The following is a 21,822-nucleotide window of genomic DNA, read 5'->3' as shown; positions in this document are numbered from 1 at the left end:
TAGACAATTGACAGTGAGTCCTGCCTAGGGCCATGAGCAATGGACTGGATGGGCTTTGCTCTGAGGAAGCCTGTGCCCCAGGCCCCTCTCTAGCAACGCCTGAATGAATGGGCTTGTAAACTTAGGGTTAATGTTTGTGACTCTCACCTTATGGTTAACCCTAAAGGAACAGAGGGGCTCTGAGTCTTGGTAAGTCAGGAAAGCTAACTAGAGCCAGTGAGGTTTGGGGCAAACTGAATGTAACTACCAGGAACCATCCAGGGCAATGACCATGCAGGTGTTAACCAAAACACTTGATTCCAGCTACGTCATTCGTGCTCGAAAAACTGAATTGATGTGCAGCAAAGATTTGGGTCTAAGATGCTTTTCTCTTTCCTAAAATGGGAGAATAAACAATTAGTCATTTTATCTGATTGCTATGAATTTAGGTAAAGAAAGAAACCTCTAAGCTGTGAATTTAGATAAATTAATCTCAAACCTCTAGGGTACAGGTTCTTTTTTTTTTTTTTCAACTTTATATTTGTCACCACTTGTGACAAAGCCAGGATTTCATACTTCTTTTGATCTAGTCAATGCTGGAGTTTGGCCTGAGCCGAGACTTCAGCCACTGCCCTCCGTGGAACTGCAGGAGCTGGTCTGGGCCTTCAAGTAGGCAGTTTGTTGGAGAGGAATTCCTTCTATTTGTGATGCCAGGCTCGGGACCCTGGGCTAATCCTGTCTTGCTTTGAAGGCTCAGGTGGGGTCCCTTCGTCCAGTAAGCACCTGGCGATGGCCGCAGCCGCTGTCACCTGATCACGTCCCCAGGCCTGTGCCCACACTGGTGCTGCCCTTGGCCTGGAATGGCCTTCCCTTTGCCTCTGTGTCTTGTTCTCCAGAACTGAGGTCATGTTTCACCTCCTCTCGGGAGCTTTCCAGACACCCCTAGACTGTGTTTAGGGCCCTGCCCCTCACCTTCCTCCAACCTGTTTTTGTTGCAGGGACCCTGGTGATCACTGACAACTGTCTGTCCCCCACCAGTGTGGCTTCCTCCGCGGTGGGGCCTGGGTCTGACCACCCGGGTCCCCGGCACATGGCGTGACGTGGGACCGGCACCTGAGCAGCGAGGTCTCTGGCTGTGCTCATGACCGGCATGCTCAGGTCAGTGGTCCGCAGCTTTCTGGCTGTCCCATGTGTTAGTCTTCTCTGCTAGCCTGGGTCCCAGGGGCTCAGAGCACCGTTTGGGGGGTCCTCAGCATCGCCCCTGCCCTCGGACCAGAGCTGGGTACCAGGAGGGGCTCAGCCCTGAGGCTGAATGTTTGCAATCTGGAAACACATACCTTCCCTGCTGCCTTTTTTCATTCATTTTCAAAATAAGTATTTAGCCTAGATTTGGACCCCCAATAAAACCTGCCAGGTTTCTCCTGATCTGAGCTTGCTGTCTGATGTTTAAACTCGACAGGAGAGCTGGGAAATGAATTGTTTGCTCCTAATTCACTCACGAAGTGATGCGATAATGATGTCTCCGAGTGTCCCCAGGTTTGCAGGTTGCGGGGAAGTAGGTGGGGGTGGTGAATGCAGGTGGGCTCAGAGCTGCCTCTGCTGAGCGGGAAGGGGGCAAGTATCTTAAATATGTTCAGTCCGAGGATTTGATCAATCACAGGCCTGGGCTGGAAAGGGCCTTTGTTATCCAGCCGTCTCTCTGTGAGCGACTTCCTGGAGAACAGAGCAGTCAGCCCTGGGGGAGCACCTGTGCAGGGGCCAGGCTGCAAAGCCTTCATTCTGAGCAGTGTCCCCCTTTTCTTGTGTGCACCTCTGCCTCCCAGGGACTTCTCCCTGCTGCCGCTTCTGCCCTCCAGGGTGACACAGGCCAGTGGGTTCCTTATGCTTGGAAGGCTGCTCTTTAGATGCGTGGACACATTTTTCTGTGAGCTTTCTGGGTTCCTGACACATACTACAAGGGATGGGCTTTTATTTGAGAACTTCAGCAGGTCAGGTGCTGGAGGGACAGACCCTCCGTGGCCCAGAGGAGCCTCAGGGGCTGGCAACCAGCGGGGGAGAGGCAGGCTTCTCAAGGAGGGGACACCCAGTACCCTGTCCCCTCCGCTGTGGGCTCACAGCCCTGCTGTCTCTCCAAGCGCTGTGTAACAGGTCACCTTTGCCTTCTTGTCCCAGGGGTTCCGACACCACGTGGGGTGGGGGAGGGGGCAGCCCTGTCCATCTGCTCTGCCACATGGCTCTGTGCTCTGTGAAGTGCTCCCCGTCACCCCGTTTCCTGGGTTCTCACTGCATCCGGGGCTCTGGTTCACTTGCTGCGTGCCCCGGGCATTCTCCCAGCTGGTGCGGCCTCACGGAGAGGGCGGGGTCCTCCCGCCTCGCTCACCTGTCCTTTGTCCACACAGCCACTTCTCAGCCCCGCAGAGGGAGCAGCTCCCAGACTATCCACCAGCCATTTCTGATGGGAGGCTGGGTTTTTCCTTAGTTATCTTTTTCAACGACCTGAATCAGGAGTCTGCCTTGTGGGATACGTCATCCCAGAGGGCTCCCACGTCTTGCAGAAGACGTGTATCACGTTTGACCCTGAAATCAGGTTTAACGCAACATGACCGCTACTATACTTGAGCGTATGTGACATTGCAGTAACGTTTTAAGTGCTGACTATGTTTTAGGCAGGATTTTAAATACCTCACCACAACTCTAGGAAATTTTTACCCCACTGCACTGATGGGGAACCAAAGCACAACGCATTTAAGTAGCTTGCCTCACAGCTCGGGGGGGCGGGGCGGGGGGCTGAGATGCAGACCAGGCTGTCTGGTTCCTGAGTTTGAGAACTGAACCACTACTTTCTACTGATCCCAGACAGCAGAGATGTTTGCCTTTTTTTTTTTTTTTCATTCCAGAACCTAAAACAGTAATTCATCGTAGACACTCAATGAGTATTTGTTGAATGAGCAAACAGATGACTGAATAAATAAATGAGAGGTGTCTCGCGTGTGAGGACTCTCACAGGAAGTGTTCAGCTTCTGCTTGGAACATTGTGCTCAAGCTGTAGGTGCATCAGAATCCCCTGGTGGGTTTGGTAAAAAGCCAGATGGCTGCCCCACCCTGGGATTTCTGATCCAGGAGGTCAACGATGAGATTTGCATTTCTAAAAGTTGCCAGGGGCTACTGAAGCTGCGGGGTTGGGGGGCGGGAGATGGGGGTAGGGTTTGAGCCACACTGGCTGAGAGTAAAATCTCATCGCACCTCAGAGAGCAGCTGGAAAGGTGCCTGACCAGAGCTGGAGCCTCGCTAAGAAGGCAGGAGCTGGTTACCCAGGGCCCACCGGCCTGCCGCGGTCAGGGCTGAGGCCGGCCCCAGACTCAGACCCTCCTGTTGGTGCAGAATGTGTCTGGCCCCAGGCGTGCCTCTTCCCAGCAGCCTCAGCTGGTCTGAGTCCTTTCAGCACCAAGTCCCAACCAGAACAACTCTGTGAGGAATGTCGTGAGTATTTATTTTGACGGGGGTTGCGCTGGATCTGTGGATTGCTTTGGGGAGTGTGGCCGTTTTGATAGTGTTGATTCTTCTAATCCAAGAGCACAAGGTATCTTTCTATTTCTTTGTGTCATTTTGGTTCTCGGAGTATAGGTAGCCTCCTTGGTTAAGTTTATTTCTAGGTATTTTGTTGTTTTTGATGCAATGGAAATGTTTATGTCATTTATAAAATTCTGGTTTTTGAAGTGGAAAAAAAATGAATGAAAGGCTGCAAATGGCAAAATATCCTTCTTTCTTAGGGGTGAGTTGTATTCCATTACGTATTTATTATGTGCTGCATCTTCTTTATCCATCTGCTGACGGGCACTTGGGACGCTTCCATGTCTTGGCAATTATAAATCATGTTGCTGTTAATAGCAGGGTGTATGTATCCTTTAAAATTAATTCTTATTTTGTGATTGGCTTTATTCCTTTGATAACTACGCAAGTTTAAAAAACTAAAGCTCTAAATGTTCTTAGAAACAATGAACAGTACATATATGTAAATTGAAAATACGTGCAGTAAAAAAGATGTGTTAGTTTCTGGCGTACAGTGTGGATGGATTTGGAGGGCATTATGCTAAGTGAAATAAGTCAGAGAAAGACAAATACTGTAAGACATCACTTATATGTGGAATCTAAAAAAATACAACTAACTAGTGAATATAACAGAAAAGAAACAGACTCACAGATGTAGAGAAGGAACACGTGGTGACCACTGGGGAGAGGGAGGGGAGGGGCAAGATGGAGGTGGAGGATTAAGAGGTACAAACTATCAGGTGTAAAATGAGCTACAAGGATGTGCTGTACAGCATGGGGAATAGAACCGATATTTTATAACAACTATAAATGGAGCTTAACCTTTAAAAACTTGTGAATCATTATACTGTATACCTGTAATGTATAATATTGTACACCTGTAGCGTACAGTATTGTACATCAACAATACTTCAATGTAAAAACAATATGATATTGTAAAAAAAAGTCTCAAGCAGAACACCAGATGCAGGGTGGCAATTACTTCATCAGAACCTTCCATGTATAAATCGCCTTCTGTACACCAGACATGAACGCACACATACATTCACATACACACTCACACACACATACACATGTATGTCTGTGCATTTCTGCTATGACAGCATAGATGTGGCCCTAAAAATCCTTGGGTTCTCCAAACTTGCACAATAAAAATGATCAGCCTTTTAGGAAAATGAGGTTAAAGGCAGACCACTCAAAATCTACCGTGGCTGGGAAGCTGAAGGAACCATAAAAATGAGCAATCGCAGCACCAGCCGAGTCTTTAGCTGCCGCTTCACTGGGATCTGTACCCAGCAGCACACACAGCCCATTCTCTGCTGCCTGAAACTTGGGGTGTGTCCACCCTATTCCGATATGAGGTTCTGGAGGTGATTTTAAATCCAAATTAAACATCTGCTCCAGGTGTAGCCTTCTTCGCTGGTCCACTGTTGCATACAGGGGGTTAGCTCACCCACAGCCTCCTAGGTGGCTTCAGCCCTAGAAAGCTTAGTGGTTCTAGTAGCTTCTATGTGGGTCACTTTGCTGTAGAGAAAGGCACTTCTGCAAGTTGTCGGCTTGGTCTGCAGCCGGCATACATGACCGCGGCCTTCTCTTTAGTGGTGAGAACACTGGCCCCACGGCTTCCCCACTAGGCTGTGCTACAAACAGATCTCACGATGCAAAGCGACCTCCCGTGTTGTAACAGAGGGGACTGGTTACGGCGAAATCGGATTTAAACCCAGAGCTGGCTGACGGCAGAGCCCGCCCTTCCCCCCATCCCGCTGCCTTCAGTAGGTGAGCCGGCGCGGGGCTGTGTGGCCGCAGGGATGCGCCTCCGCCCTGGCCGGGCTTTTGGGGGCCTGGCTGTGTCCCCCCACGGCACCCACCCGGGGGCTCACCCAGCACAGTGCTCAGCACAGGTTTCATGAATGGAATCCTATTGGAATCGGTAGTAATCAAACAAGTCAACCTTGGAAGCGACCCCTTTAGTAAACAAATGTCACATGTCCGTTAACTAGGTTGGGAGTTTGCGGGATTGGAGGGGAGTGACATTTTTGACACGGTGTCTGTGGCAGGCTTTCCTGGGGCCAGTTCTGGAAATTACCTTGGTGTTCACGGCCCAGGGCAGTTTGCCAAGGCAGCCAGCACGTGGGTGATGAGGAGCTGGGACAGAGGGTGCTTCCTGGGCTGTGGCCACACTGCAGGTCATGTAATGTGTGTTGTCTTGTGACACTGGGTGTGCATGTGTGTAGGAGAGTGACCGTGGGTGGCCCTGGGGCCAGGCCACTGAGGAGACAACAATCTGGCCAAGGGCAGCTGGAGGGAGACCACCACCGGCATGTGGAGGGCTGTGGGGGCTGGGACCTGGCCCGCGTGGCCCCAAGGGCGGGATGCTTCCCCCGCCCCGCGGTGCGGGTAGTGTCCATGCGTGACCTTAGTGCCCAGCCTTGCCCTTGCCGTCAAGTTGCTTGGGACTTTCATGTTCATTGACTCTCCAGCCAAACCCTGCAAGCCTCGGGATCAAAACTTCACTCGGCTAATCAGTGTCGTGTGATCTTTGCCCTGTGACATGAAGGAACGCGTGGCCTGTGCTGAGGATCAAAGTCCAGCCCTCCTGGCCCCCCAGACACTCATTCACCACATGACCCCGAGCTCCCTGGGCCGCAGATCTCCCATTTGTAAAAATGAGGGTAGTAACTGACTTCAGAGGGTCATTGGAGCCTTCAAGGAGACAAGGAATTCTAGAAGGATGCTGAGCGTGTGGTCCAACCTCCTAGGAGGCACAAAGAAGTAGATCACAGCAGCGGGCTTCTGCAAGCTTCTAAGCTATTTGGGGTGACAAGACACACTCTGAAAGCAGAAAATCATCACGTACACATTTGCCGTGACAGTGAAGTAGTGCAGAAAATCATCTATAGTTCCGCTTGTCTCTTTCCCGGAACTAGTGCCCCAAAACTGCTTGTTGAGGGTGGCAGGATGAATCTTGGGGGCGCCCTCCTCTCAAACTCTAGTCATAAAACCTACTAGAAGGATGGAGATGCGATTCTTCCAAAGTTTCACATTTTCTTTGTTCTCATCTGTGCGCCGGCTGTAGGTTCCCAGAGTGAAACCAAGATGCTCTTCATAAGTCTGGAGAGCGTTTATTTCAGCCCACGGATGCTCCCCATGCTCCCCTTCCTCATCCTCTTCAGACACAGACGGATGCAGTTTGAGAGGAAAGAGACAGTAAGCTTTTACAGCCAGCAGCCTGGGACGAGCACCCCTACCCCCAAACCCCAACCCCGAATATGAGATGTAGCAGCACGAATAAGCCTGTATTTAGAGTTTTTAGCAAGCCTGGCAGGATGGTTGACGTGAAGGATGCTCGTCCCCAGAGCTGGCAGGCATCTCTTCAGAATGGAAGGTGGCCAGCAAGGTGTCTCTCAAATGCTTGCCTGTCAGCCCTGCCGAGGCAGGTGAGCATTTTTAGCTCTCGGATAAATCGCCCCACTGTGGCGGTACCAGCTAAGCCCCCCTGATGTCATCTGCGGAGCCTTATTTGGTTTGAACGGGGATGCATTCCTGGCTGAGAAAGGCACATGCCCATCCCAGGATGTGACATGCGTCTGGCCGGGTGCAGCCCACACAGCTGTGCCCGCGGGCAGAGCCAAGCGGGCTGGCGCAGGGAGAGGGTGACAAGCGGCAAGGCTGTGTCTCTGGTTTGTCCTGGTTTGTCCTATAGTCTCCTCCCTGCCACTGGCTCTCCATTTCCCCCTGATTTTTAGGGCATTTGCAAGTGTCTGAAGGCTGGGTGGCTGAGGGTGGTCACCCCCAACGAGCACGCCTCCCAGCATTTTCTCCACATTGTCATCCACTGCTGCAACGGCTGTGCCTCACCCGCCACGGGGCTGGCGACGCCCGGCTGTTCCATATTCAATGGTGGGAGGTGATTCTGGATATATCCTCTGACATGAATTTAGTAATTGTGAACGTCACCGACTCACACTGTTTTTTAATATGTTCATGACTTCAGAGTCAGTGGGAATTGGAATTCCAAGAGCTCATTATTTCTCTTTCCAGGAAGAGGAAAAAAAAACATACAGATGTTATGACGTCTGGGTTTCCATGGTGCCCGACAGCCACGTCGGGAAGGACTCCTCTCCAGCACCCACTCTGCTTTCCTATTGGGGAGCGGGTACTGTCTGACAAAGGGGACGCTGGTTTTGAGTTCTCGCCTCTCCACCTGGCCTGAGGACACAAATCGCTCCTATTATTAAAAAAACAGACTTTGCTGATAATCTACTCTGTGTTAATTTTATACTCAAAATATCTTGGTTCTATATCCAAGTGAGTCTAGCGTTCATAAAACCAACTTGAAAACACATTTCCCCAGTGCAGTTGGAGGCGTTAATTGAAATTATTTAAAACAGAATGACATCATCTGAAGCCTTGGGAATATGGAGTTAGAAGCAGATGAATGGAATAGCGCCCTCCACCCAGCTGGCGTGGAGCAGAAAGAACTTGGAGGCCTGGGCTGCCGTCCGCGTTCTACCACTCGGCTGGTATATCCTGGATGAGAACGTGAATCTCCCCGATCCTCACTGTTCTCATCTGGAAAATGGGAGCAGTGTCCACTACCTGCTGCATCACCAGGATTCAGTGAACCAGCACAGGAGAAAGTGCTGAGCTCAGAGAAGAGAGTCCACTCACGGGTGCTGAGTTTAAAGAGAGAAAAGCTCACAGCAGAGGTCTGTGCCAACTCAAAACTCAAACTTGTAGATGTGCAGAAGGAGAGGATGGGAAGGGAGAGGGGAGGAGGATGGAAGAGACAGAGAGGAAGCCAGCTCACCCAGAAAAAAACCCAAGACAGAGATTTCCTCCAAAAGAAACACTTTGTGCAAAAAAAGCCATTTCAAGCTGCACCAGAAGTAATAGTTTACATGTATTAAACACTTATTAAATCCCAGATCCCGCACATTTTTCCTGGAAAAGACTCCCCCGGTGCGTTATGTGGGTTGGTATCAGCCTGGCTGCGAGTTAAAACTCCAGAGCTTCCCTGAGAAGTGGTTCATTTTCAATCTTAATATGAATGTGTACAATTTAGTGCTCCAAACAACCCTATTTAGTAGGACCATAAAATTAAATGCACTCCATAGACGTTGTCACTTTATCTCTGGATTCCCATGACGACCTTTTAGGTCACAGTTAAAGTTAAAGGACGGAGGCACCTGCCCCGAGGACCCCACCCAGCGTCGTCACCTGGGACCGTGTAGGATTCCTGACGAACTTGTCACTGGATCGCTGAAGACTTTCCTGAACTTGAGAAATAATAATCCTTCCTATTTGAATAGTGTTTCCTTATATTTATCAAGTGTCTTCTGTACCAAATTTTATGCAACCCAACATTTCTAATATGTAAGAGACATATTGCCATTTACAAATGAGAATCCTGAGTCCCAGAGAAGTTAAATGACTTGCATAAGGTCACTAAATGGTAACGCTCTGTAATCCTGGGAAATCCGGTGTCCCCTTCCCCTTCCACTGTGTTCCAGTGACGACCGTTACACTGCAAACCACCCCCATGCTGTCAAACACTCGTCTTGTGTATCATGCCCGCAGATCGTCGGGGTCAGAATCCGGAAAGTCCTGGTGGGGAGGACTGTTTGTTTCTCCTCCACGCGGCCCCCGCTGGGAAGACCCGGAAGCCTGGGCTGATGTGACAGCTGGAGGCTACAATTATCTGAAAGCTCATCACTCATTTGTCTCCCGCTTGAGGCTGACTGTTGGCTGGAACTTGGGGAGGGCTGTGGGCACCTGCAAGTGTCCTCTCCATGTGGCTGCGTTCCAAGAGCGAGTGTCCCCGGATGGGCTGAGCAGAGGCCACTCCACCTTCATGATTTGCTTTGGAAGGCACATTGCATCACTTCCGCCACAGCCACAGACCCGCCTGGATCCATGGGGAGGAAGCGAGAGCTCACCAGGCTGTGGGAAGAATGTGAGTCGCAGCCGGCTTGTGGATGTCAGGGGAGGCTGCTCTGGGAGGGCTTCTCTGGGAGGAAAAATGCCACCACTCTCCTCAGTGCCCCCCACAGACCTTCTATTCTTAGATGAAGGACAGTTTGGGGAGGTGAGGCCCCTTGCTCGGTTTACCAGGACATGATTTCTCTTATATGTGATTTACGAGTGGGGCTGAAAAATAGTGATGGCCGAAGGCAGCAGGATTTTCTGGTTTCTAGAATATCTTCTTCCTGCCTAATTCCACACGAGATCTGAGGTGGTTTTCCTTATAGCGCACACATGCACACACACCCCCTCTATTAAAAAAAAAAAAGATCACAAAGTAAAAAAACTAACATCAAAATCACATTTACTGTCTTAAAGTCATCTTTAAACAGGGATTGACCATCAGGTGAAGCTCTGAGCTTCCTGGAAGTCCAGGCAGACGGGCTAGGACTGTTCGTGAAATCAGATGCTTTTAACTCTCCTCCCCCTCCCCCATCCCCCCATTATCTTTCCCTGCATTGCAGCTGTCCACCTCTGGCTTTCTGGTAGTTTTTTTTAAAAGCTTCTTACTTAAAAGAAAAAAAAAGATGATGATGGCCTGTGTTCTTGACATTTCAAAGGAGAAAGTGAACTGGAGAGGCACAGCTAGGGTCACTGTCGGGCTGGGGTAGAAGGCTCCCGCCAGAGGCAGAGCACCCCCCGTCGTCTTGTGGCTCACACTGGCCTTCTTCACAAAATCCATACCGGTGCACGCACAAACAAAAAGTCAGCCAAAAAATGAAGATGTGGAAAAGTAAATTTGACATCTCGAAGGCAAACGGGAAAAGACAAAAGACGCCTTCTCCTTCTCTTTCAAGGAAACGGTGAATTCTGTGAGTGATTTCTTTGTGTCCCACTGAGCTAAGTAATGTGGCTTAATTAGCCCACTCCTTCGCAGCTTCTAAATTCTCTTTATTATTTGATTGAGTCCCATTTCACAAAAGGGATATATTCTGAGTGTGAAGAAATTAGCCATGAAATGAGCATCTCCAGAATATTGGTTATTGTCTTTTTATGTTTTGGGGTCTCTTTATTTAATATTGTTTTGAAGACCCAAAAGGTCTGCGGGCTCAGTTCTGATGTCTGAGCGCAGAGGAGAACATGGAGCTTGGGGTTCACTCACAGGTGCATGGCCTGGGAGTCCGCTTCTAGATCCTTTGCTCGTTGTTGTTACACCAGGATAAATGGGAGAGTGGAAAGCACAGAACCCAGGTCCTGGTGCAAAGCCAGAAGCTCCATGAGCTCTAATTAGTACTCTCGCCGCAAGCAATTGGGTTTACATCCCCCTTATGCTTAAAAGGCTTCATGGACCCTCTTCCAAATGTCATAACTCAACCTTCCCCACTTCCCGTCATCTGGACCCTCCTTACCTCTCCAGAACCATCCTTGGGCTCCTCCTCAATAAACCTCTTTCAGAGTCCGGAAAGCTCTGGGCTCTTTTTCTCCAAGTTGAGGAACAACACCTGCTGTTTCCTCTGCCTGAAATTTTCTTCCCTTCTCTCGCCCGCCAGTCTGCTCAGGTGTGGCCTCCTCCAGGCGTAAATCCGCGTCAGGTCTCTAGCGCATGCTCTGCCCCAGGGCCTCGCCCTTCCCTGTACTTGCACTCATCAGACGATGCTATGATGTCCAGTTATTGTGTTTTGCGGGCTGTGGTGATAGCAGACCCTGGGTCCTAAGTCTTATTCTGGAATCTTGATAAATAGCTGTGAGCAGATTTCTACTCTCAGAGGTAGAAAAGTGAATTTCCCTGGCCAAAGATGATGCTCTTGATCTTGAAGAGAAATCTCCTGAGAGGCGTGTTAGTTACGTAAACAAAGTTAAGACCCTCCTTCCACTGCTCTTGGAGAACACTGGAGGAACCATCAACCTGGATACAGCTGTTTAATTTAGAAAAATTTTTCTGCTTGGAATTGTAAATTGCAGGATATTGCTGAGCCGGTCACATTCTAAGAAGCTTGTGCATTTTTCCCCATCTCATGATATTTCTTGGTTCTGCTCAATGTGGGATGGATTTTGGTGCAAGAGTTGCTTGACTTGGGGGAGGTGAATGTTCTTATTCACAGCACTTTTTAGCAGATAATCAGGACTAAAATCTTGAGTTTCACAGAGACAATCAGGTGTATTTCGTCTCATGAACGACTTGACTAGATCACTGACACACTCAACTTGATGTTATTTAACATTGAGACATGCAGGATGTCTAGTCCAAGGGTTAGCAAATTGTAGGCCAAATCTGGCTCAGCACCTCTTTTTACTAAAAAAAAAAAAAAAAAAAAGCTTTATTAAAGCACAGCCACACTGATTTCTCTACTGATTGACTGTGGTTGCACTCATGCTACAGACACTTGACTGGTTGCACCAAGACCACATGGTGCACAAAGCCAAAAATATTGACCATCTAGCCCTTTCCAAAGACAATTTGCCATCCCCTGGTCTGTCCCACTGTGTTGTGATGTGACCATCTTGTTGGGGTTCACGTCTGTGGGAGGGTATGGGGTCACTCTGTTACCGAACTCAAGATCATATGCCTGACACACAGGGAGGCCAAAAAATACTGAAATGTTGGCGTTTGGAACAGAGAAAGGTTTATTGCTGGGCCAAGCAAATAACCCAACTCCTTGCCCCCAAAACCCGAACTCCTTGAAGGATTTCAGCTGAGCCTTTTTAAAGGCCAGGTGAGAGAGGGACATCCCAGAGTCTGTGATCAGCTGTGCACAATTCTCTGGTTGGTTGATGGTGATCAATCTTTAGGCACCAGAAGGTCTGGAGGCCACGTGCTTATGATTCTCAAGTACTTAATTCTTCTATTTAGTAGTTTTTTAGCATCTGAAAAACTCGGGAAATGTGCATGAGATACTGTTATCTGGGTACTTCAGAGAGGAGCTACAGCAGTGGATGTGGGGGGGGGGCCTGTCCCGGGAAGGCCCCATGGGGTCCTGCTCCCTTACAGCTCCTGGAGGAGAGGACATGCCCACTGGCAGCCCGGCTGGAAGTGAGGCTGGGGTGTGGCAGCTGCAGGGCAGAGGGGAAGGGGGGGCTTCCTCCTCTCTGTGGACCCAACCCCCTGCCTTTAGCCTGTCCGCTTCTCATGTTGCAGAAAAACGTGTTACAGCTCACTTGTGACAGCAACCTGGATCCGGGTGAGAGACCAAGCAGCACCCGGAGAGTTGGAGAACTCAGGTTTATTACACCAGCAGGCCCAGAGGGGTTAACACTCCAAGCTCTGGAGACGTCTATAGGTTTACACAGGCTTTTATAGGCTGCTAGTTTACACTTTGTAACATTGTATGCAAATAAGGTATAACAGAAGTTGACTAATTAGGAACAAGCTTTGTAGAAATGGTCCAATCAGGAGAGAGAGAAATAACCAATCAGGAGTGAGAGAAATAACCAATCAGGAGTGAGCTCCATGCAAATGAAGTACTACAAATGTACCAATCAGGAGTGAGCTCAGGGAACCGATAGGATTTTACGGGTAAGTTCCGCTTTCCTAGAAATAAACCATTTCAGAGGCAAAATGAGATAGAGCCTCTGGGCCAGGGAACCAGATGGTGCTGGCAGGAGAGTAGTGGCCCTGCCTGGGGGTCCTGCTGGTCTTTTTTATGGGGCTTCCCACCTCACTCACTTCAGGCTCTTGTTCTAGATCCCAGAAAGGATGGAGTTGTGCTATTTCCCCCTGAGAACAGCTGTTGGCTCTGGTGCTTTCTTTCTCAAAGCCGCACAGCCTGTGTGTGTGGTCTCCCTCCAAGGTCAGTGTATTTCGACAGTCTGCAGGGGAAGGGAGGGGGTTTTAACCTCTCGGACAGCAGAGTTCCTTCCTGCCATGGAGTAAGAACAGACATCAGGGACTCCACTACCCAGGATCAGCGTGCTTCGATACAGAGTAATTACAGACCTCACCCCTCCTCCACTGCTCACACCTCTTCCCACCCTCTCCCCTAACAGCCCCCCTACTTCCTGCCCCTCTGAATACCCATAAAGGGGCAGGAAGGGCCACTCCAACTCTGGATACCCCGGGGACCCCCCCACCCGAGGGTGGGCGCTCCATCACTTTACAGCGACCAGGTGCCATTAAGGAGCCACCTTATGCCCAAAACTGCATCACAAAAGCAGCTGGCTGGCCTGCCAGCCTTGCGCGCTCTCCAGGTTCAAGAAGGAGCAGCAATTATTATTAATGTCAAACTCCCTCTGCCTGCCGCCCGGGCCGTAGATAAGCAAAGCACAGACCAGACTTAAATCATCCGGAGTGATACCCAAGTCTCACGCCAGACTCTGAGGCCACCTGAGGAGCCAATCTGCCGAGCCTGCTTAACTGAAAGTGTCACCTTATGATCTCGATTGCGTAAGAGCTCCTGATGGTGAAGTCTCTTACGGTGATACTTTATACTGACAACAGCGCTAAATTAGAGGGTGCAGCTGACTGAAATGAGCTTAATTTTCCATACAAATATGGGCTCTTGGAAAGACATCACTTTTTTTCAGGTCGAAAATCGATTTTATCTCCCCTAATTAGGAGAATATGTAAAGCAAGAGGAGGGGAATGGTGTTCAATTTGCCATAAAAAGCAAACCCGGTAGTTTGTAAGATCACACTTTCCCAACAAGCGCTGGCCCATTAGAGGGGATCATACATAATTCAGGACCCACTTGTTACTGCGTGTATCATGCAGATTTGCTCAAATTACATTTAGAAAAAATGAGGTTCATCTTCTGGCTTTAAATAGACTATTAAAGAAAAGGGGTAGATAGAAAAGCCATAAAGAAGCAAATGATTTAAGTGTGAATGTGGGACAGGGAGGCTTAAATGTAGGAGGGAAAAGCCCCTGGTTCTGAGCCCCATGTTAAGACAGAGTCCAGCAGGTAACAGATTGTTTCCATTTTCATCCGACTGCTCTGCAAAGGTGCTTGCCCCCATTAGAAGTAAGGACGCTTCCATTTTGGGTGCCTCTTGCCTCTTGTCTCTGAGATCATCCGAATTTCTATTTTCTGGGAGGTTTTCTTCTTGGGCCTTAGAGGTTTATGTGAGGGGGCGGGATGAGGGGGTAAGAGAGACAGAGAGGCTTAGCCAGCTCGAGCTGCTATAACCAAGTAAGATGCTGGGTGGCTTAGAAACCACAGACATTAATTTCTCACCGACTGGAATTCGGCTGGAATTCTCAGATCAGGGCACCAGCATGGCCGGGTCCTGGTGCGAGTCTACAGCTCTTCCGGGTTGTAGACGTCTGACATCTCATTGCATCCTCCCATCATGGCAGAAAGAGGAGTGAAGCGCTTGCTGAGGTCCCTTTTATAAGAAACACTGATCTCATTCCTGAGGGCTCCACCCTCACGACCTTAATTACCTCCCAAAGGCCCCACCTCCAAATACCATCAGATTGGCGATCAGCATTGAAACCTGTGAATGTGGACGAGGGAACAAACATTCAGTATGTAATGAGAGCTCAGAGGAGGCAGGGTCCGTTTCCTCTGGGGAAATTTGCCCGACCAGTTGTCCAGGTGCTGAGCAAGGCCTTGGGAACTTGGAGGTGACAAGAAAGAGTCTGGGCAGGAAAGGCGCTTCAGAGACAGAAGACAGGGGCCTTGAAGAGAGGGGTTGGAATGGGCGCTGGGCAGGCAGCGTATTGGGGAGGGGGCGAAACCGCTTGGGAGAGACAGACAGAGAGATACTTGTGTCTGGCCAGCAGGAGAGGATGTGAAATGCCTTGCGACAGTGGCTGGCCCTGCCGGGATGCTCCGGGATGCAGGACGGGGAGGCCTTTGTTGATGGAACCAGCTGCCTCCTTTCCTAAAAGACGACTGTCTTGAGCCCCGTTCTGCATGGTGATGCCACCTGGACAGTAGAAGGAGGAGCACAGTGACCCTTGGAATTTCTGGAAAAAAATTTTTTCGGAGCTGCTCCAGCTGTCAGCTCTGAGGGAGAAGCTTGGGGGCTGGACGATCAATAAGCCAAACAAGGCCATGGGCAGCTGGGGAGTTTAAGGGCGGCAATTAAACAAACTCTGCATGCAAACCTCTGGGTGGGGATTAATTGAGATTTGAATAATTAAGCCTCCCTGGGAAAGTTGGAAGCAAGATACAAAGGAAGAAGGGCTTTGCTGAGGCCTGACCGGTGCCTGGGGAGACGTGAAACACCCCCAGCTCCTGCTCAAATGTCCGACTCCTGTGTCCTGAAAACCAGTTCCTCATGTTTCCCTGGCCCCTTTCCTTCTACCTTCAAGGTCTCATTTCAATCTAAGCTCCTCCTGACTCCACCAGCCACAACCTTAATCATCTTTCTGCTGGATTCCTGCAGGTGTCTCCTGGAAAGTCACCCACTCTGGGCTCTGGCTTTGCCAAAATTTCACTTCCTGAAACCAGCCCCAAGGGCGGCACCACTGAGCTTTGCCTCTGCATGGACTCAAGTCCTCCGATGTAACTTTTCCAACCTTGTTTGCTACTCTCCCTTGGCCCCTGTAGAAGTGAGCTCCCTGACCCCACATTTCCCCTACAGCTTCCTGCCTCTGTGCCTTTGCACACTCGGGAATGAATTTCCCTTCCCATGCCCTCTGCTAGGCCAGTCATATTTCCATGAAGCACCCCTGACCTCCCCCACCAGAAGGACCACGTCCTACTTTGCACGATGGTTATTTATGTGTGCGTGTTGGAGTGTTACTGGAGAATAAGTTCTTGTCTCGCATGGGAAAGAATTCAAGAGCAAGCCTTGGTGAAGTGAAAGTAGGTTTATTCAGGGAGATACACAATCCGCAGACAGAGTGGGGGCTATCTCAGAAGGCAAGAGAGGCGGCCCCAGCGTGTGGGGTTGTTAATTTTCATGGACTGGGTAATTTCATATGACAAGTGGGAGGATTATTCCAACTGTTTGGGGGAAAGGGCAGAAATTACCAGGAATTGGGCACCTGCCCACTTTTTGGCCTTTTATGGGCAGCCTGGGAGCTGTCCCAGAGCTTTGTGGGTGTCATTTATCATGCTCATTGTTACCATGAGCCTGTAATGAGGCTCAAGGTCCTACGGGAAGTCAGATCTTCTGCCATCTTGGGCTTAGTTGGTTCTAACCAGTTAATGTCATATCCTCAATTGCTGCGCCATCCTTTTAACGGTTGTGCCCTGCCGCCTTCCCTCCTTTCTTAGGAGGGGGTCATAGAAAGGATGTGATTGCTGGCTGACCCATGAGCTGGACCTGGGCCACCGGAGGCTCCTCACCCGCTCTCTGATCTTGTAGTTCTGCCCATAGTTCGTGGTGAGAGCCATTCTCAAGGATGCAGCCTTGAGAGAGCCCTGTGTGGTTGAGACCATCTGGCTGAATACATGACTGAACCCAGTTAAGGCCTCTCTACAAACTGAATATTCTGGTGGGTGGGTGCAGAGATATTCTCATCTTGTGGTGCCCAAGACAAGCGTCCAGTGTAAGTTCCACTGCTTACTAAGCCTGCACCCCACCAATCTGGGGCAGTCTGCCTCTTTCTTCTGTGTCCAGGGGCCAGTGTTGGATTTCACCCTGGGACTCAAACCAACAGTGTGTCTCATCACTTCTCAGGTTGGCAGCTTCTCGAATGAAAGGCTGCCTGATTTGGTGCATGAAACTGGGGGTGTCCTGTGATGGCAACGTCAGGGGAGGGAAGTGGCACAATCCCAGGGAACAGATGTGCAGTGGGATTTAGAGCTGTTCACATTTTGGAAAGACATTAAGGGGCATCTCTGCTTTATCCTGCAGCAGCTCCAGTAGGGCTGGGGTGGTTCCCTATGCTGAACGCATGAATGTTTCTGCCGTGAAAGTGGAAATGTTCGTAAGAAAAGGAATGAAGACGGTATTTAGCTTCAGTGAAGTTCAGGTCAGGTTTTGACCAAGAAAGTTAAGAAAAAGTTTTCTGAGCTTTTTTGATACTGGAACTGAGGTGAAGGGATTGCGGACCAGTGTTCCCTGAGGAATTCTCTCCGGTGCTCTGCAGGGATGCTGCTGATGAGAAAAAAGAGCTTGTTTATGCACTTTCCCAGGCAGACTGAAGAGTAATTCAAACTTAGCTGATATCACATCCCTCCCTCTCTAAATAGAGAGGGTTTAGCTGAATGGGGGATGACAATCGCAATGATGTATTTGAAACCGTGGTGGCCTCAGGAGATCCTTCTGGAATCATGGGACCTTTTTCACATGCACATCAGTGTGTGGTTGGAGGAGGTGTGTCCAGGTGCCAAGGGGTGATGCCTGCCGGCCCCAGCAAGTGACTTGAACATGGTCTTAGGGGGACATCAGGTTTTGGGGCGGGTCCCCTGTAACATACCACATTTATGATCACTTTGGTGATCCAACCATCGGACTTTAAAGAGGAAGCTGTCTGGAAAGGTTACATAAAAGGGTAGCTACGAGTGATTAAAAGAAAAAATACAGGTCTCTAGGTGAGACGGGAGAGATGTCGTTGTGGGTCTTAAAAGAAGAACAGCCTTAATATCGAGGAATCCTTGCTGGGCCCCGGTAACCTAGATACCACCTCTCAAAGAAAATATAGATCTGTTTCCTAGCTGAGCCCCAGTATCTTTCAAGTCACAGCTTCTAGGATTTATTGCAGGTCATTAACTGCTGTGCTACGACACAGGGAAGAAGTGAGAAGATTAAAGTAACAGCCAGGGCTGTTGAGAAATAATTTGGCCTGTCTGTGTTGCTGGGAGTGAGCTGTTAAACCATTATTACCTGTTAATTCTCGGTGTAACTTTGGGGAGGAATATTATTACCCAAGTGACAGAGATGTTTTTCAATTAACTCTGTATAGTCAGAGGTAAGTGGCTAAGAATTGGAGATGCATTTCTTAAGGTAAATTAGAACTCAGGTAGGCAAGGCCCTGAGTCAGGACTTGCTACATGATTTACCATCCAATGCAGAATGGAAATACAGGGGCCCTGGTTCGAAAATTAGTGAAGTTTCAAGATGGTGGCATTAAACCAAGCATGGGGCCTGTCTGAGCCAGGGGGCCTGGGTCAGGATGTGAGCCACATGCCCGTGAAGCCTGCCTGGCCCCAGGGCCTTCTGAGATTTTAGAAGAAATACAGTGTAGTAGAAAAATCAAGGGGCTCTATTCAAGCCAGACAAGCCTGTGATCAGTTCTCAGTTTTGCATTTTATTGGTTTGACCATGGACATAGTGGAGGGGCCTCTCTTTCCTCCTTTGTAAAGAGCAGCTAGGAAAACTAGTTCCACAGTGATAATACAATGATGGAAAAAATAAAGTTTGCAGAGTGCTTACCAGAGCACACGGTATCTAATAAGAACTTAATTAATCTTAGTTCCGTAGGAGTGTTGCTGGTGCCAGGCCACATCCTCTCTCCTGTCCCTCTTACGTCCCTACCAGCTGACTTCCAAATGCCAGCACCTGCATTTCTAGCCTGGTGAATTTTCTCTTGCTGCTGCCAGAGAATTAATCACCACCACCACCCTTTGTCATCCCTCCACCAGGCACTGAGGGAATCTGGAGTATCTGTGCCCCTGCTCCCTAGCTGCTTAGGTGGGATAGCTCTGAGTTGTGTGTCTTTCTCAGGGTCCCAGAGTTCTCCCAGTGGGGCAAAGCTCCGGTCTCTCCAGAGGTAGCTGGCTTGTTACACTGTCCTGTTGTCCTCCCCACCCCTCTACCATTCACCTGGTCTCCAGGTCAGCTTCTAGGGTAGCCCCGTCTCTGACAAAGTCCCACCCCTTCTCTTTCCCTTAGTGAGAGGGGTGGAGAAGATGCTGAAAAGCAGGGGCAGGGGCGTTGGCCCACCTGCCCGCTCAGCTGAGTTGGTGTTGGAAGGCTTTATCTGATCTGATATAATAACCAAAGGAGAAACTGACAGAGCATGGACTGGCCCTACAGCCACCGTGACTCAGAGTCCTTGGGGCCAGCACTACACTGCTTCCCCTGGGCTGCCTCAGCAGGGCTCCAGCTCTGGGCTCTTCCCAGAGAAAGTCACTGTGCAACTCCACTTCGGCCATGAAACCGCTGAGCTGGAGCTCAGTATCCAGAGTCACCACCTGGATTCCATCATCCACTGCTTTTGGCCAGAGAGAGCATTTGGGTCCTGGCATCCCACAGTAGGGTCCATGAAAACCCCAGAACTTCCCTCATTCTGGCCTTGGCCTTGGCATGTTCTGGCTGGGGCTGTTCTTCTATAGAGTCCCTGGGTTGAAAGCAGGACCACTTGGGTCTTCGGTGGGTGGGTAGGGAGGCATTCTTTAAGCATCTCAGTGTTTACCTTACAGTAGCTATTTGAATATAGAGGGTTTCAAGATTTGTTTTCAGATTCTTTAAATCTCTGCTTCACTCATTCAGTCTTGCTTGCAGTGCTCTTAGAATGGTTTTGCACAGCTCTGTTCCTTCTGTCTTTCTTTCTTGGTCCACTAGTTTCCTTTGGTAACATTTCCAGGCCTCAGACTCTCCTCCTTCTTCTTTCTCCATCTCCTGTTGGGGAGGGAGTATAAGAGCCTCACTGTGCCCTTGGAGCAGAAGATATTCCCCACTGTCATGCCAGGGTCCCTTTAGTGGTGTGATGAAGCCTTTGGGGCCCGTTCTCGAAGTAATGATTCTTAACGCGCAAAATAATACATATAGGATTACAAAAAGTAATATATAATTAGACAATGTTTTATTATATTGATATATCTATATAACACATCTCTCTCTCTATAGATAAAGTATTTAACTTTTAAGCCCCCAATTTTTGATTTAGTACAATATGTGCTTTCTATTAATGACTAATAACCCAACCTGGTATGGATAAAGTGACTTCCATAAGTCTGAAGCAACAGTGGGCACATTTTGATGTATCTGCAATGACTGTAATGTGATCCAAAAATAGCTGCATGTCCACTGGTGACAAAGCTGAATTACTGTTTCTACCACTCTGGTTTGCTTACTCTTATAATTGAAAGAAATGCCAAATTTCAGGCAGAGATGAATGAAAATGAAGACATAATTTTTTCCCCGTTCACGTTCTTTGGATGCCTGAATTAAACCCTCGGACCCTTGTAAAAAACGTTGTCCTAGAGTTTGACATGTACCCCAAACATTTCCCTGATTTTCTGCCTTTGCTACCCCTGCTAAGAGGGGTCAGCACTCTGCTTCCCTCGTCTACAGCAGGACCGGGGCCGATCAGAGTATGCCACAGGGCTGTTCCTACTTTTGACACCTGAGCCCTCACCAAGATCCTTGGGTCATTGCAACGGTGGTGGGCCTCAGACTCTAGCCACAGGAAGGAGTTAAGCATTTTGGCTAAAACGCACCGAGAGAGGAAAGATGTGTGATGCTCGTTCTTTAGGATGTCAAACCAGGTCACCGGCCCAGAAGGAAATTCAGCTAAAAACAAAGATTGCCCAGGAGGAGAACCTAGCTCTCACAGTGGTGGACATATGGGCTGGCTGGAAATCGACAAATAATTATATCTCATCCCCATTTGGCTTTCTTTCAAGACAGAAGATGAATTAGATATTGAGCAAAATTTTTGGCTGAGTGAAACCTAGATGTTCTCAAAGCCAGAAAAGAATGAAAGAGGTTGAGAGATGCTGTGAATAGGCCGTTGGAGAGCAGCAAAAGGCATCCTGCTGGGAGAAAGGTCACATGCAGAAAGAAACACTCAGCCCTAGACACTCCGTGTGCGGAAACAAAACAAAGCTACAAGGGTTTGTGGTGGAGACAAAGGAAGCTGGGGATGGCCAGCATCACTCACCCACACATTAAAAAAAAAAATTGAAGTAGAGTTGATTTACAATATTATTATTAGTTTCAGGTGTACAACATAGTGATTCAATATTTTTATAGTTTATACTCCATTTAAAGTTATTTCAAAATGTTAGCTATATTCCCTGTGCTGTACAATAAAAATATATCCAGGTAGCTTATTTACTTCATCCATGGTAGTTTGTATCTCTTAATCCCATACCCGTATCTTGCCCCTCCCCACTTCCGTCTCCCCACTGGTATCAGATAGTTTGTTCTTTATACCTGTGAGTCTGTTTCAGTTTTATTATATACATTCATTTGTCTTATCTTTTGGCTTCCACATATTAACATGGAGTTTTTGTCTTTGTCTGACTTATTTCACTAAGCATAATACCTATTAGGTCATCCATGTTGTTGCAAATGGCAGAATTCCATTCTTTTTTATGGCTGTGTAGTACTCCATTGTGAATATACACCTCATCTTCTTTATCCATTCATCCGTTGATGGGCACTTACATTGTTTCCATGGCTTGGCTATTGTAAATAATGATGCTGTGAGCATTGGGGTTCATGTAGCTTTTCAAATCAGTGTTTTCATTTTCTTCAGCTATATAC

At 48.8% G+C, this 21,822-nt stretch overlaps 1 long non-coding RNA gene across 1 annotated transcript in view; it reads left to right on the top strand.

Annotated features, from left to right (window-relative positions):
• Positions 1 to 403: 403 nt before the first annotated feature.
• Positions 404 to 21,822, top strand: part of LOC141573395 (uncharacterized) — a 286,822-nt gene continuing 265,403 nt past the window's right edge. The window contains exon 1 of the long non-coding RNA XR_012499089.1: positions 404 to 1,137. This is a non-coding gene — a long non-coding RNA (uncharacterized LOC141573395). The remainder of the gene's footprint in view (positions 1,138 to 21,822) is intronic.

The sequence above is a fragment of the Camelus bactrianus genome, chromosome 15, assembly GCF_048773025.1.
Source record: "Camelus bactrianus isolate YW-2024 breed Bactrian camel chromosome 15, ASM4877302v1, whole genome shotgun sequence".
Taxonomy (NCBI): Eukaryota; Metazoa; Chordata; class Mammalia; order Artiodactyla; family Camelidae; genus Camelus; species Camelus bactrianus.
This window is presented reverse-complemented; position numbering and strand designations above follow the sequence as displayed.